The 15,937-nt window shown below is 48.2% G+C and overlaps 1 protein-coding gene across 6 annotated transcripts in view; it reads left to right on the top strand.

Moving 5' to 3' along the window:
* Positions 1-15,937, top strand: part of LOC142559769 (uncharacterized) — a 448,941-nt gene that overhangs the window by 283,094 nt on the left and 149,910 nt on the right. For 2 of the 6 annotated variants that reach the window (XM_075671404.1, XM_075671407.1), the window contains exon 1: positions 2,582-2,876. The exons of the other annotated variants lie outside the window; for them this stretch is intronic. The gene's annotated coding sequence lies outside the window, so the exon portion shown is untranslated. Of the gene's footprint in view, positions 1-2,581; positions 2,877-15,937 lie in introns of those variants that run through there. 6 annotated transcript variants of the gene reach the window in all.

The raw sequence follows: 15,937 nt of genomic DNA, 5'->3' as shown, positions 1-15,937 counted from the left end.
GGCGGCATCCTCCGAGGAACGTTGCGCTTGTCGCTGGCGTGCTTTCATTGGCCTTTGCCGAGCAACTTGTCGGGTGACGAAGGGTGCACATTTACGCAGTTTGAAAACGTAGCACGTTGGGGAATGCTCTTAGCTCGGTCAAATAGTCGCGCCGGACGTGATACGCCCGCAGATGCAGAGTGTATGGCGCAAGCGTGGCGTAGCGATGTCCAAAACACTAGCGAGCACTGTATACTTAGCCCATGGCGTTCGCGACATGACGAGGGAACACTTCCGCAAACGCTTACAGTCCCTCCTGAAGAAGAAACCTAGCTAATCGGTCTCGAAAGGCGGGGCTCTCCCTAGCAAACTTGGATACAGAGGTCGCAGCCATACAAATTTCTCTCGAATTCGTTCACCTGTATGCGAGTGTCAGATATCCTATAACTTAATAGAAACACGTGGGGCTGAGAAGGACATGTGCGCAGAACGGCAATCAGAGTTGAAGTTTATATGTATACCAGGAAAGCGAAAGCAAGCACAGTGGAGGACGGCGGGTGTTGCTGGTAAAATATAATGCTAATCATAGTTTATTGGGAGAGGAGATTGTCTTGCAGTGGAGTTTTATTTTAAATTCGGAAAATTGCCTTGCAGCCAGCAGACTTCTGTAAGATTGATCTGATGATAATGATGACGACAATGATAATTGTATTAATTACTATAGTTATCTGTTGTTTTAAATCCTCCTCTTAGAATGACCATGTTAATGTGCACATACGTGTCGTTATGACGGCCGATGTGCGACTTGATAAAGGATATAAAGGATAACGGTACCTGAACCATGCTGGTGTGCATCAGATAAGGTACACCCGTCGAGCTCTTCTTTAAAGGAGCTTTTACTCTTGCCGTACGCGCGCGGATATTGCTACGAAGCGCAGATAATGTTTAAAAAATTTGTTTCAAGGTTTCTTTTACGTCGGGGTTGTAAATTCGTTATAGCTGTACGCAGTGTGCAGAATACGCCTAACTGCTTCGTATAATTGAGCCAATATCTATAATTCACTGTACTGTGCATTATGAAAGGGAACACTAAAAGGGAGCACCGTTTCACTGAAACGTAACTACGAGAAAAAAAAAAAGAATGAAGACGAAACCAAGAAGACGGCATTATATTTCTTTGTTGTTTGCAAATGGTTCCGTGTGACGATACCTTATGCTTTCATTTGCTTAGTGTCGAATACAATGATATATATATATATATATATATATATATATATATATATATATATATATATATATATATATATATATATATATATATATATATATATACAGTAAACTCAGTTGTACGAACGTCGGTTTATCTAATATTTCAGAATAACGAACTTTTTAAAAATCCCCAGCAGTTTTCTTATATATTCTATGCAAAAATGTTTCAGTTTAACGAACCCGCTCAGAGGACCAAGGCTTATTTTTACCATCAGAACCGATGCCCTCCCTCATCAAACCGCCGCTTCAGCGGCAATGTAACGTCTCTGGAGGTACAGCGCCCCTGGGGCAAAGTGGTGGCGAGGAAAACGAAAGGCAATGAGGCATGGCCTCCGAGATCGCCCGCACAAAACGAGCAAGCATGTAATGCAAGCAGGCCATGAACAAAGTAACATCGCTGGCGCTTACAACGCCACCAGAGCAAATCGGCGATCTGTCACACCACAAACCACGTGGTGTGTTTTTTTCCGACCGGCTAGTCGTGGTATGGTTATCGTCTCTTTCTTTCGAAGAAGAGGCCAAGAAGACGAAGAAGAGACGAAGAAGAGGCAACTGCCGAGCCAGTTTCAAGCCCTATAACTCTAGCTGAGGTTGTAGGGTACATTGGAAAGTTGAGAGACTGTGTCTCAACAGCAAGCTGTGCCAGAAGAAGTGTAAAAAAACATTGACTCTTTGGACAGTTTTGTTACTTCTTGTGCTTTAAGAGTACTAGTGCAGAAGAAGATTACAGATTTTTTTTCTAAGTGAGAATGGCAGCATTATAACTGTTATGAAGCTTATACTTGTTGATATGTACAAATTCCATTTCACACATTTCTAACACTATGGTCTTCCATGAATTGCACTTCAAACTTTTGACTCTGTATGCCATGTCTTATGTTGGTCTAGTGAATATTCAGTTTAGTGAACTTTCAGTTAAGTGAACTATTTCCTTCGGTCCCTTAAGATTCACTCAAGTGAGAGTTCACTGTATATATATATATATATATATATATATATATATATATATATATATATATATATATGTGTGTGTGTGTGTGTGTGTGTGTGTGTGTGTGTGTGTGTGTGTGTGTGTGTGTGTGTGTGTGTGTCAACTGGACGATGCACTTAACCTGCCATTTAGAGCTCGTATGATTCACTCCCCTCGTTAAAGCTTCCTTCCCGCCTTTGTACCGCGCGCGCCGCGAGGGCCATCTCTCGGCGGCGCTCAAAGATGCGATGCCGCCTCTACAAAATGGCCGCACGCATCCCGTCTGGATACCGCAATGGGCGCGCCGCCTTTGGCATCTGGCGGGAGGAGGCAGAACTACTCGCAGCAACAGGTGTCCGCGCGCAGTTCGACGCCCGCCGTCTCTGCAAGAGACGATAAACCGCGCCAGCAGGTTTGGCTCGCACCGCCAGCCCGCACGACTGGTCTCCGTTCCACTCCCCGCCTTCCCCGGCTGTCTCGTCTTCGCTTTGTGCCCGTCATCGCCGCAAGCGGCGCCCGGCAGCTCTAGAGAGAAAGCCGTGCGTGTTTGTTGTGCCGAGGAACCACTGCGTCCGTCTCAGCGCCGTTCGAATCCGTGTGCACTGGAAACGGTGACAGGGTGCTTGCGCAAATTCATTCGACGCTTTCGCGGTTACTGGTGAGTGGAAGCACAGTCTTTTCCATTTTGATACCGCCTGACCTTCCTGTGCGCGTGACAGACGCGATTGAAACGCTCAAAACTATCTGCTTATTGTAGAAGCCATGGCGGAGGTCGCCCATCGTAAAATTGATGCGGCCTCAGAAATGCAATTTACCGGCTTCACAATGGTGAGAGTTCTGCCTTTACTGAACTCGCTACTCCTTCGAGTGTATCAACGAATCTTCCGTTGTGAGATCGAATGAAATGAAGAACATAAGTAAGAAACAACTCTTAGAACGGAGGTATTGCAGCGAAAGAAAGCCTACAGTAAGCAAACACAGTTGGTGGGTGACTGTGTATTTTTCTCGTTGCGTTGCGGAGGCGCGGTCGAAGCGTTTTTCTGGCGTCCTTAACTCAGAATACTTGGCTTTTGTTCTGTCAAATGAAAGTAAAATGAAGAAACTCTATGATTACTAAGCATTCAGTGGAAACAATGGAAATCAATAAGAGCGCCGTACATGGCGGTGCCTATTAGCACAGTCTTTGAATAACTTTTTTTTAAAGGACCCTTCTAATATTAATACCCCTATACCCCAGTACTCACTTTCGCTTTGCGTCGCCAGTCTGATGCTTTCGCTTGCTTCGAGTTTCGCTGAGCAATCGAGCCCAGCACTTGAGCTTCCGACTCCATAGTTCGATAAGGTTTATGAGTTCAACAGCACGCGTCAGAGCTGGCCTCAGCGCGGGCGCACGCACGCACGCACGCACGCACGCACGCACGCACGCACGCACGCACGCACGCACGCACGCACACGCACACGCACGCACACACACACACACACACACACACACACACACACACACACACACACACACACACACACACACACACACACGCGAGCGGTTCTGAAGACCATAACTGTCCATAAAGCTCGTTGTATAGACCGACAGCCTACAACACGGTATGCCAAGCTAGACTCCATCCGTTTTGTTGCTGTGCAGAGTCCTGGGTCCTTCCCGAACCGGCGACTCGTTTCATTGTTGCCGTCAGTAACATTACGTCTCATTGGCGACTGATGAATCACAAACATGGTTCGTCTGTGTGTTATCTCTGGTTCAGTGCCCTTATCACCCTAATCGACAATTTCAGCCTTCCATGTACCGATATTTCGTCCATAACTTTTTGACGTCTAGGCCTTGCTGGCCTGTGGGTTCGTCGTCATGTTAGACACGGCCGTTAGATTTTTATACGATGCGACTACAGTTAGTGGTGTAGTTCTCTCGCTTTCCCGACGCGTGTTGCGCCATCACACCCTGGAGGTGCTGACAATCAGGCGGGTCAATCGGTTGAGTCAGTCCACTTGCGAATGACGATAGGAAATTTCTGAAGGCATAAGAATTCGCGACGTTACAACAACTAGCTTCCGAATACAAGAAGCCATATTATTAGGAAAAATTGATGCATTCGTTCGGATTTTGTCTTGGTGTGAGCTTTTTTGCTGAATTACTTCCCTGTGTATCGCAGTCGGAAATGTCGTCAGGTTGCACAGAATACTCGAGGTACACAAACAGGGTGTTTCAGCGAACACTTCGAAATTTGTTTAGGGATTGCTTGTGACAGGTAGCACAATTTTAGTCCATGAGCTAATCTACTCAAAGAGGCGGACATTACTTGCGCAATCAATTGAAACGCGTGATCGACTAATTAACAAAGATTATTAATTTAGTTAACTGATTACCGGATGGCACATATTACAATTTACAAATTGCAGCGAGTGAGACTGCAACGCATATCTAATTGAACATAATTGTATGGATGACACTATTTACGAGATATGCGCCGTCAAACTTGCGGTAAAGATACACTGTCGTTACACTTAGTATCTTAACAAAACATCGTTTTATGCATTCAAGCATAAAAGCAACTGGAACGCCGATGCATTTCTCCGCAAAGTTCGGGAATTAATATCTGGAAAATGGTGTCACCCTGAGAATTCGTGCCAAGTGAATCTGCGTTGCGAACTCCCAGGCTAGAATTTGTAAATCGCAATATGCGCAGTTAGGTAATTTCTTTAAAAAAAACTAATTAGTGAATTTCTGTTCATTAGTCGATTATGCATTGCATTTTTTTTTCACGTCCGCCTCTTCGAGCAGACCTACTGATAGACTAGAATTGTGCTATCTCTGCCACAGGCATCTTGTGGGAAACTTTTTGAAAGTGTCCGCTGACACACCCGGTATGTAACAGCAGTGCACGCTGCAGTGCACATGCGAGGTTCTCACGGCTCGGAGCCGCATTCAAACGCAAGAGTCAGCGCAACCTGTTGGACGCTATTTTATGTCGTCGCTTTGGTGTTGTATACGGACGCACTAATTTCTGTGACGACACTCTGTCGTGTGTGCGTATATACACCTCCAGTGAAGGTGCATTGTGGAGAGCGCCGACGCGCGCTGCTTCACACGTGACGCAGTGAGGCCGGCACTGTGCCCCGTTGTTGCCTCCGCGAGCTGTCACAGCCCAGGGTCACATGTCAGATGTCCGTCACAGGATGTGCGCACGCGTTTTGTGCTTGCGCTGTTGGCTTCTTGCAGCCTGCGTGGCACGGCAGGAAGGAAAAAGTAAACCTGCGGCCGACTGGCGTCTCTATGTGCAAGCGGCACCTGTACACTGGACTTTAAACAATATCGGCATTCCCCCCCAATCCCACCCCGGCTGCGGTTGGCAATTGTCCATCTCTGAACGTGATGCCCTAAATAAGCATGCACAGTTAGTTAAAGGAGACAGCCGCCGAAGCGGCCAGCGCAAGTTTGTTTCGTCGCGTAATGCTTTACTCATCAACATGTTCCGTCATTTCCCGTACTGCTGTGCTTTGCATGCAAATAGAGCACGTGTATGCTTCGAATGACATCATGGCTGCGAATGTGCTCAATGCTTCGTCTTCTGACTTTTCATGCGTGTGTCGCGCCTCTGCTGCGTTTTACTTGAAGGCCTGAGGGGGGGGGGGGGTCGTTATGGTGGTCGCATATCGTTAACGATTACGACGGTGACTATGCAATTATGAAGCATCTGGACCTGCCGGCAGAGACGGATATCGACAGTAGCTAAAATAGGACATAAAATAATCTTAAAGGAAATAATTCGCTTAAATAATGTCTACATTATTATGACATTGATACTTTATTGCGGTTTGTGATAGAATCTTTCATGTTCGTTCAATACGTTGCAAGGGACAGATACGCCGACACCATGATCTGCTTGCCCTCTGCTTCGCCCATGTATTGCGGAAGTCTGGATTGGCTTGTAAGCTGCGAATGTGAGATGGCAAGGTTTGACTGCGGATATAAAAGAAAAAGAAAGAGGGGGGGTGGTAAAGGGGGTGATCTTCACGAAGTACTTACTTAATTTAATAAGTGATCATATTAGTGTGTTCCGGTAAACCCTTTCTTTTGATAAAAAAGTCAGCATGTAAAACCGTGTGCCACTTTTATTTTGTTCAGTTGAACGAAACTACAGGTCGTGCTTCTTTTTATTTGTTTGGCCAATAAAGTTTCCAAGCAATGTCACTAGTTTTATCCTGAGGTCCCGGTATACGGCTCTCAATCTTTCTTTTTCTTTGTTTCGCTAAATGTACGCGTTCTTCTGAGTACGTTGTAGTCGCATCTCTCGCCATCCCTTGTGCAGTCAACCGCAGTACAGTCATGGAATCGGCATGTAGCAGATCCGGCTCAGTATGTTTCCGGAAATTGCCCACCGGAAAAGAAAAAAATTGCAAAAGAAAAAGCCAGATACAACGCCGCTTTATTGCCAGGATGCTAAAAATGTTTTTCTTATTAAGTATTATTCGAAGCAGTTCAATCAGTAGAAGCGAGAAAAAAAAAAAAAGCGATAGCACTTGGAAATCTGCCGCTTTATGTTCTGGCTTCAAGCGACAACTCTGTTCTATTGTCAAAGCGAATGGGACTCTCGTCAGCGCGTTGCAATTGCAAGGCCCAGTGCTTTCATTTTGCTTTCTCGGATTCGTTATGTGAGTCGCAACCAGAGATCAGTGAAAACTTCGCGTGTATGACATTCCTGCATTCACTTTCTAGCGATACAGCAGTGTGAGGTAATCGCTTCCCAAAACTCTTGTGCGGGTCAGGCATAGCACTGCAACTAATTAGTTCAGAGAAAGAGGCACGCTTAGACTCGGGCACGTAAGGAGCGCGCACTACCGTTACTTCGCGCTCAGTCCGGGCACAAAGCGAGCTGTCCGGTAGCGGTGCCGATACAGTGCACCGGCGTGTTCTGGCCGGACGCCGGTCGAGTGGTCGCACGTGCCCTTTCTGAACATGTGCGCGCGGGAATTTTCATAAGGGTATGCTGTCCTCCAACACTCTAGCTTTTCTGATTATTCGTGTACAGGTAAATTTGAAACAGGGTGCAGCAGCCCAATTTCTTATCGAAACTTCTGATATCACTTTGCGAACGACAAGGTCTGTCGCCGCGCTCTGCAGAGGGTATCCCGTATAGGACGCGTGGCGATCCAAACACTGGGGGGTGCACCGCTGTCGACGTACAAGTATGAAGTACTTCATTGTAGAACGAGAGAGAGGATAGACGGTTTCATCCGTGGCCACTGGTGTCGCTGCTCTCGTTTTGTCTTTGAGCAAATCTTCCACGCGACTGCAGCTCAGTACGAACGCACCCACAGTCGCAGCGCATGCAGAGTACGCACGGGCCGGCGGAAGAAGCAAAGCGCAATAAAAGCGCAACAGACGGAAGCGCCACTTGGCGGCGCCCAGTGCGTGCGCGTCCTCGCGCGCACACCGCGTCTCAGCAGAGCCGTGCAAGCCACGAGGCGGAGAACAGCGATTCGCTACGCAGAGGAGAACGCGTTGCAAGTCGCATAGCGTGCTCGTCAGAAGACGGACCACGCAATTGGGGCCCTCTTCTGCTTAGCGTCTGCTGGTGGAGGTGACTTTGCCTACCGATAGTGTATACAGACGTCGAAACTCGTAACGTGAACGTGCCCAGACGTTCTTTTTTTTTTTTTTTTTTTTTTTTTTTTTAAGCGGAGCTTTCTTTGCCTCTTCTCCCGACTTTCCGGGAGAAATGGCTCAAACGCGTCAAATCGGCGCCGAGCACACCCAGGCCCGAAAGAAGCGTCGCGCGGAACAGGAGCGTCTCCGCTGAGCGTGCGGCTGTAGCCACGCTGCCTTCGCCATCGTGCCTTCTCTTCCCACTTCCTGTCTCTTACTATTCATCCCTCAACCATTCCCGTACAGCGCTATCGAGGTGCCCTCGTACGAGAGGCAGTTACGACGCTGCTCTTTTCTCTTCCCATTATAGAGTCACTCAGCAGCCGCAGCGAAACGTGGTGCAGACTCCTGCTGCCACGATGCGATGTGCCACGTGAGGCAGTGATAATGCTCAACTCTCTCGTAGATTATGAACAATACGCGCAACAACGCCTCAAGCAAACACGCCTCCCCGTGTATTCTACGCACCACGCCGAGAAATAGCGGTGGTGCACGCAAGATAACGTTTAACATCAACTCGCCACTCGCGTATTGGACTAAACGCTGAAGAAATTGCACATTTGCCGCCAACATCACCGCTAATTATCGTCAATAAAAGCAAATAGCATACACATATTCGCTTACATAGATTCCCACAGTGCGTGGGATCCGCCAGTTTTTTTTTTTCTTTTCTTTAGTTCGTTTTAGTTTTGATCTCCCGAATCGTGCCGATGACGCGGGAGCGCCGCGCAAGAGACGCCGGAGGAATGTGGGCGACCGGGGCTGCTGTGCACGGGCTCTTTTTTACAGTTCACCCTATCAGAACATGAACGCCGCTGCCAGAAATTGAACTTTCGACATCGTGCTCAGCAGAACGACGTTACAGTCTCCTGCGTGTTGAGTCAGGTTGTTCGATGTGAGATGCTCATCGCCATAGAGCTTTTGGGAGGCGCCGTACGGAACAGCACTTTTGCGGCTGAAGACTTTTAATGAAATAAAATGAATGAGATGTTCCCTGACATAGCATTGAGCCTCTGGAGAAGGCTGTAGCGAATGGGCGAGGGCGGGTCATGGGATGTGGACAGTGAGAAAATACTGAAGGCTCAGAGATGCAACGTAAAGAGTTCCCTTACTGTGGCTATTGCGGGATCGGACACGTGACGAATGTGAATCGTTTAGGACTACTGGCTGCAAATTAGATCCAAGAGTCGTCAATATCGAGCTCTAACTTTATCAGCAGCTCTGAGGCCTGTTTGCAGCGGATGAATGGAATACACCATAAGATATAAAAATGGTTATTGACAGTTGGAATAGTTAACCTCACCACGCGGTCGGTGTTCTCGCTGGCTGACAGCAGCGGTATCTTCCACGTTCCTTTCTTCTCGGAGTGGCGTGTACACACGGGGGGTCTCCACTTCTTGCGCTTGCACGCTTCTCGGTTGAATAATCCGACCGCACGGCGCGACTGCTGTCTTCAAACCGGCCGCTTCCCGTTATCTACACCGGTGCTTTTTTTTTTCTTTCTTTTCTTTCCCGACTTCCAAGTGAACAGTGGCGCTTGTATCGAAGAGAATTCCGTCCTTTGCCTCGCGCACCCTTTCCCCTTTCTTCTGGATCGCCGCGTCCGGTCGAGCGGAAACGACCTGCGGAACGTTCACGCTCGTCGAGAGACGCGGCAGGAATTCGTTGCAAAGGAAACAACGACAAAAGTTGGGATAAAGTCAAGCGCAACGGCGGGACAACAATGAGGGAAATGCGGAATAATAAGAAAAAAGAAACGATTCGGCTTGAATTTCGCGCAGTGCTTCCGCATGCTGAGAGGGAGAAAGAAAGCGCACGCGGAGGAAGGGAACCGAAAATGCTCGTCGGGCGCACCGCGGCCAGCAGGAATGGCGCAGGCATCGCTGCGGGCGCTGCGCTCGGACTAGAATCGGCGGCGAGCACGGGACGAGGATCCACCGGCGATTTGGCAACACGTGTTGCGTGAAGACGCGGTAAAGGGTGAGCCTGCGTGGCGCGCACCCTAGCATTCGCCCGGGTGCTCGCCGTCGCTACGCTGACTCCCGGTGGCACAGAAGGGAGAAGGCTGCAAATAACGCAAGAGGCAGGGGCGCTTTTGAGCAGGCATCTTACGAGTCGCGAAGAGTGTAAAGACATTGGGCGCTCCATCACAGCGCTTATGTGTATAAACTATAACAACTTGCACACAGAGTGCGCATTGTACGTACGGATGTCTTTGTATCTTACTTTAAATACACGGGATAAAAATGATACATTGGCGCACGAACGCGGCGGCGCCGGCTACTCCCTGTCTTGCGACCAGTTACTATTTTGTGCTTGGTGCCTTACACGCTTATAATCTTTCTGTTTGTTACGGGCAGGAAGCACGTATGCAATGACGTCATCGCGGCCGCCATCTCGCTCCACAGATAACACAGGGGAAATGCTGCGCGATCCACTTTAATGTGGCACATCGCAGAAGCTCGTCAATTAATCGGGGAGCTCGTGAAGCTGTGATTCGCAATAGTTTTCTGTACGGATAATACTAGAGGGAACTGGCGGCAGTGTAGTGTCGATACGAGAGCTGCAAGCAGGGAGGCACAGCCAGCGGGGGAATTATGGATTTGCCATAACCTTGTCGTTCTTGGTTCAAGCGGCTTTGCGAATTTACGATCCGATCGCTTTCAAGAAAATATTCCGTTATACATGCAAGAAAATTAGCAACGATTGTGATTTGGCGCGGAAGCATATATACGGCATCGCTATGTTTATGAAATTTCTTGCTTAGAAATTTGGAAGGATAAACCGTAATAAATAACTTCGCTAAGAACGTCTGGAGCCACAAGTACGAAGAATGGAGCAATTCCACGTGCTATATTATGTACCCGCCATTTCCATGATATAGTTCAACGATCGCAGCGCCAGAGTGCTAGGCCTCGAGTGATTTCTGAGGGAAACTCTTGTTATACGTTGTGCGCACTTCTTCGATAAGATTCAACAGCAAGTCATACTCATAGTCAAGCAATATAAGTACCTCGGCGTATACATAAACGAAGGAAAGACTTACTCAAGCACCCTGAAATAATCTGAAAATAAAAGGGAAGCGGAATTCAGCACCAATGTAACATGTGCCCCCGAAGTGCTCTAATAAATACGAGGGGATGCGTGGAACCTGAAAAGGAGTAATGGTGCCAGCGCTACACTCTATGAAAAGTTTACACCCTTTGAGTCATATCTCACCACACAACGATAAACGTCATCTAGCTTGTCCGCATTTCGTTTCTTTAACGCTGCGAGCCCGGTACTTCCCAGTAACGAACGGCATGCGCGTTATCAGCATGACATAGCATTGCCGACAAGAAAGTAGCAAGCGCGGCGTTTTCAAGAAAGGAAACGCAAGCGACGCATATGACGAGTATTGTTGTGTGGCAGATATACACCCAAAGGGTGTAAACCTTTTTTAGAGTGTACACTCTAAGAAAATTTTACACCCTTTGGGTCATATCTTGCCACACAACAATAAACGCCATCTTGTCCACATTTCCTCTCTTTAGCGATGCGAGCCCGGTACTGCAGTAACGAACGGCATGCGCGTTATCAGCATTACCTGACATTCCCGACAGGGAAATAGCGGGCGCGGCGTTTTCAAGAAAGGAAACGCAAGCAAGGCATGATGACTATTATCGTTGTGTGGCAGATATACACGCCAAAGGGTGTAAACTTTAAGAGTGTACACTCTTAAAACGGTTGCACCCTTTGGGGTGTATATTTGTCCCACAACAATAATCGTCATCTGCCTAGCTTGCGTTTCCTTTCTTGAAAACTCGGCGCTCGCTACTTTCCTGTCGAGAATGCTGCGTCACACTGATAACGCGCGTGCCGTTCGTGACTGGGAAGTACCGGGCTCGCAGTGTTAAAGAAAGGAAACGCGGGCAAGACAGATGACGATTATTGTTGTGGGACAAGATAAGCCCCAAAGGGTGTTAATTTTTTAAAGAGCGTACACTCTAAAAACGTTTACACCCTTTGGGGTGTCTATCTGCCACGCAATGATCATCGTCATTTGTCTTGCCCGCATTTCCTCTTTAACGATGCGAGCCCAGTACTTCCAAGTCACGAACGGCATGCGCGTTATCAGCATGACAGAGCATTCTCGACAGGAAAGTAACGAGCGCAGCGTTTTCAAGAAAGGAAATGCGGGTAAGTCAGATGACGATTATTGTTGTGTGGCAAATATACACCCCAAAGAGTGCAACTGTTTTTAGAGTGTAACGTTCGCCATTCTGTGCTCTTTATTGGGCAAACTTGCGCACCTAAAAGCAGGTGACTTTCAAAGCACAACGATAGCCGCGAACACGGACGGCGATCGTCGAAAACTCGATCTGCAGGTCAAGCGCGTCGGCTTTTATGCATGACTCCACGAAGCCCCCAACGTAATCGCTGCTGCCCGCTTGCCTTCCGGAAAGTAGCACGCAATTCGCGCCGCGCATACAGTCAGATTACACAAGTTCCAGTGACGACAGAGGGCGGATTGAACCGTGTATAACATTTGAGAAACTTCCGATGCACGTAGGCTAGTCCTGCGCCGAGCGATAACATTTAACATTTGTTACCCGGTGAGTAAGTACACGTGCTAATATCTTGTCGAGTTCTGAAGTTACTCGAAGATCGTTAGGACGGCTGGCTTTGGAAGGCCACGGTAAAAACACAAATGAGTCAGTGCAGGGTGACATGGGCTGGGACTCTTTTGAAGTCAGAGAAGCGCAGAGCAAAATTAGTTTTGAAGAAAGACTCACAAACATGGATCAAAATAAATGGGTGGCTAAACTTGTTACGTTTGGCATATTCGCCGAAGATCGGAGGCCGGTCGCATTGTGGTACCGGCGTCAAACGACATTCCACCGAGTTAATGTGGTCACTGAGGTGCTGACAGTGACGCTGTTACGTTTCGCCTACGACGCGCGGTTTAGCCGGCGCGGCTGCAACAAAGCGGCAGACATTTTGGCCCATTCGGCGCCGCCGCTACGCCTCCCCGCCAAGCGCGTCCAGGCATGTTCCGATGCCACGTGTCTTCATGTGCGTGTGTGAGTGTATGTGCATATTGGTGCCCACGCTTGTCGAAGCGCTGCAGCCGGGGAGAGGAGCTCCCAACAACTGTGAAGCGAGGGGGTCTGACAGGCGCCGACACGACAGTGTGAGCCACCTTCTCCTCCCCATTGTGCCCGACCGGCGGCGACACGACAGTATGAGCCACCTTCTCCTCCCCATTGTGCCCGACCGGCGGCGACACGACAGAGTGAGCCACCTTCTCCTCCCCATTGTGCCCGACCGGCGGCGACACGACAGTATGAGCCACCTTCTCCTCCCCATTGTGCCCGACCGGCGGCGACACGACAGTGTGAGCCACCTTCTCCTCCCCATTGTGCCCGACCGGCGGCGACACGACAGTATGCGTCACCTTATCCCATTGTGCCCGAGCGGCACAGTCACGTGCTCGTCTATAGAGGGGTTCCTTCTTGCCCTCAACTGCGAGAGTATAAAAGCAGCTGCCCCCGGACGCCAAAGGAGGGCTCCGATTTCTTCTGTTGAGTAAAGTGCACTCCCGTCTCTCTACTTCGGTCAACCTGACCGCCAACTCTTTGCGATGTTAGAATAAACAAGTTGTTTTGTTGTTACCAGTCGACTCATGCTTTGCCGGGACCTTCGGATGCTTCCAGTTGTACCCCAGGCCGCCAGGCCAACGCTACCCTTGGGGCTTGCGACCCAGGTGCAACAACGGGCGTCAGCGCCGAGGTCCCAACAACTCGTGCCAGCGGCGCGATTACAACAACGCCCAATTAGAGGTCGCCGTGAGAACGAGACGACGGAGGTTTTCCCAGAGCTTCATCGAAAGACGCCAGGACCTGGAGAGGCTTTAACTTTTGGCGAACTTGGGCCATTGATCTCTCTTTGGTCGTCAATGAAACACTGGGTCTGGTATGCTTGCTTCCCTCTTTCCAGGATCAGCTTGGGGGCGTGTGATTTTCTTTTCATCAATTAATCACTGCTGCCGCACGCCTCAATGCATGAAATCACGAAGTCGTTCGCTACCACACAAAAAGCCATTCATTAAAAAAAGTAAACAACAAAGAGAAAACTAAACTCTACAAACTAATCAAACACAGACAAAAAATAAGTCTACGAAAAAAAGATCAAAGTCATAAGGGGGCTTACAGTTTCATCGCCTGCAATGGAGCTGCGAGATGAACTAGAGGTGGTGACGGCGCTCGTAGTGGAGTAGCGGTGGCGAAGCTAGAAACCATCGAAGATAATTCTTGGTCGCCCTCGAGCGAACACCAAGGATCCAGTTATGCAGGAGGAACTTCGGCTGGGACGTCAGGTAGCCTTGGCCCGTCAAAGGTCTCGACGACCATCTCTGCTCGCGGTGCACGGACTTCGTATCTCCCACGTCGATCGGCGTGCGATCAGGAGAACGCGGCTCCTGCCACGCTCGTCTTTGCCATCATCGTGAAGTGGGATGTACCGACTCGCCGACAGTACATCTGCGTCCACAGGGTGGACGCTCACAAGCATTATTTACTGCGCAGTAGGACTCCATATTTCTGTGGGACTTTATTGTCGGCGCAAGTACTCGCGCGCTTTTCTAGTGTTTATCTAAGGCGGTTATTTTCATTCCTCTCATCATTGTATTCAAATATATCAGGTCGAAAATGCAAACGGCCTCCTTCCTCTCGGCAACGAAGGATTCGCCTCCGTTACCGTGGTTTCTCGAACCTTTCCTCACAGGGCGGCGAACGGGCTTCGCGCCAACATTCTCCTCCTCGGAGGCGGTGTGCTGTGTGGGCCACCGGGCTGGTTGATTGGCACATTAACCGTTTCCCTATAGCAAGCGATCTAGGGAAGACGGAAGGTTTTAAGAGACATCCTCAGTGTGTGGTGTGAGCTTTTCCAGAACGATGTAGCCTTTTCGGGTGTGTATTGTTCTCAGGCGGCCCTGCCAATAAAACAAAGTATCTGGTTCTTTTGGAGCGTGAAGCCCTGCGCCTGTGTTTGCGACTCCCCAGCTTTGTGGCTAATAATGTTATCTATCATGAACCGCGCCTACCAACACTGCCCTGCTGATCTCGCATCTTCACGATTCAAGCATTTCGGAAATTTTACAGCTTGCCGCTTAGACGATCTGAATACGCCTTTATTGATGATCCAAATTTCTTCTTTCTTTCTCATTGGCCTCAATTTCACACTCCACAGATTGTACGAAAACAATTAGATATACTAAATCTGAACATTCTAGAGATAATTCTATTAACTGAATCAAATCGGAGTATTAAGATAGACCTTAATTGATGACATTTTCCTCCGAAACCCGAAGTTTCAATCAGTCACATTTTTGAATAACCAGTTGCAAGATTACTTTGCACACATGCAACAAATAACATAATAGCTACAGACGCTTCACTGAACAACGATAAGGCGGGTGTCGGCATTTTCCCGCTCTCGCTTGGCTCTTTGAGACTGCCAGATTTCACTCCCGCTTTTGAAGCCGAGCTTTTTTATTTACATGAGACTGCAGACCTTTTTGGTCCAAGCAGGAAGGGCAAATTCAAAGAAGGAATACAATGTATTGTACAAACAGCAACGTACGTATATGTTAAGATGCATGCATGTAGATATAAAACACTTCTAAATGCATATACAGATGTGGTACCCCCAAAAGGATCACAAGTATTGCTTCCAAGTATTGCGATGCATTGCTTTTAGCAATGGTTCTAGCGCTTCGGTAGCTCCCTTCGAACGAAATAAGTGTGGTTATTATCCATTTCTGTCCGTACTTCGATCGCTTACAGCTTCATTAGATTCGCCAAATCTGAAGACGCTTCTAACATTAGTTCCTCCACAGTTGAATTTTCTAAAATTATTATGGGTAACTGTGGATTACATTTAAATGAAATGGCAAACTCATTAGCCCGAGCATCCCTGAGTGGACCTATAATGCCGGTTATTCCAGTAGTGGTGCACATAACTCCATTAGATATCGAAAATATTCAATTCATAAAGATGTCATTGAATCAATTATAACA

This window comes from Dermacentor variabilis, chromosome 10 (assembly GCF_050947875.1).
Source record: "Dermacentor variabilis isolate Ectoservices chromosome 10, ASM5094787v1, whole genome shotgun sequence".
Lineage (NCBI taxonomy): Eukaryota > Metazoa > Arthropoda > Arachnida > Ixodida > Ixodidae > Dermacentor > Dermacentor variabilis.
Note: the sequence above shows the minus strand (reverse complement) of the source record. Positions and strands in the feature narration are given on the sequence as shown.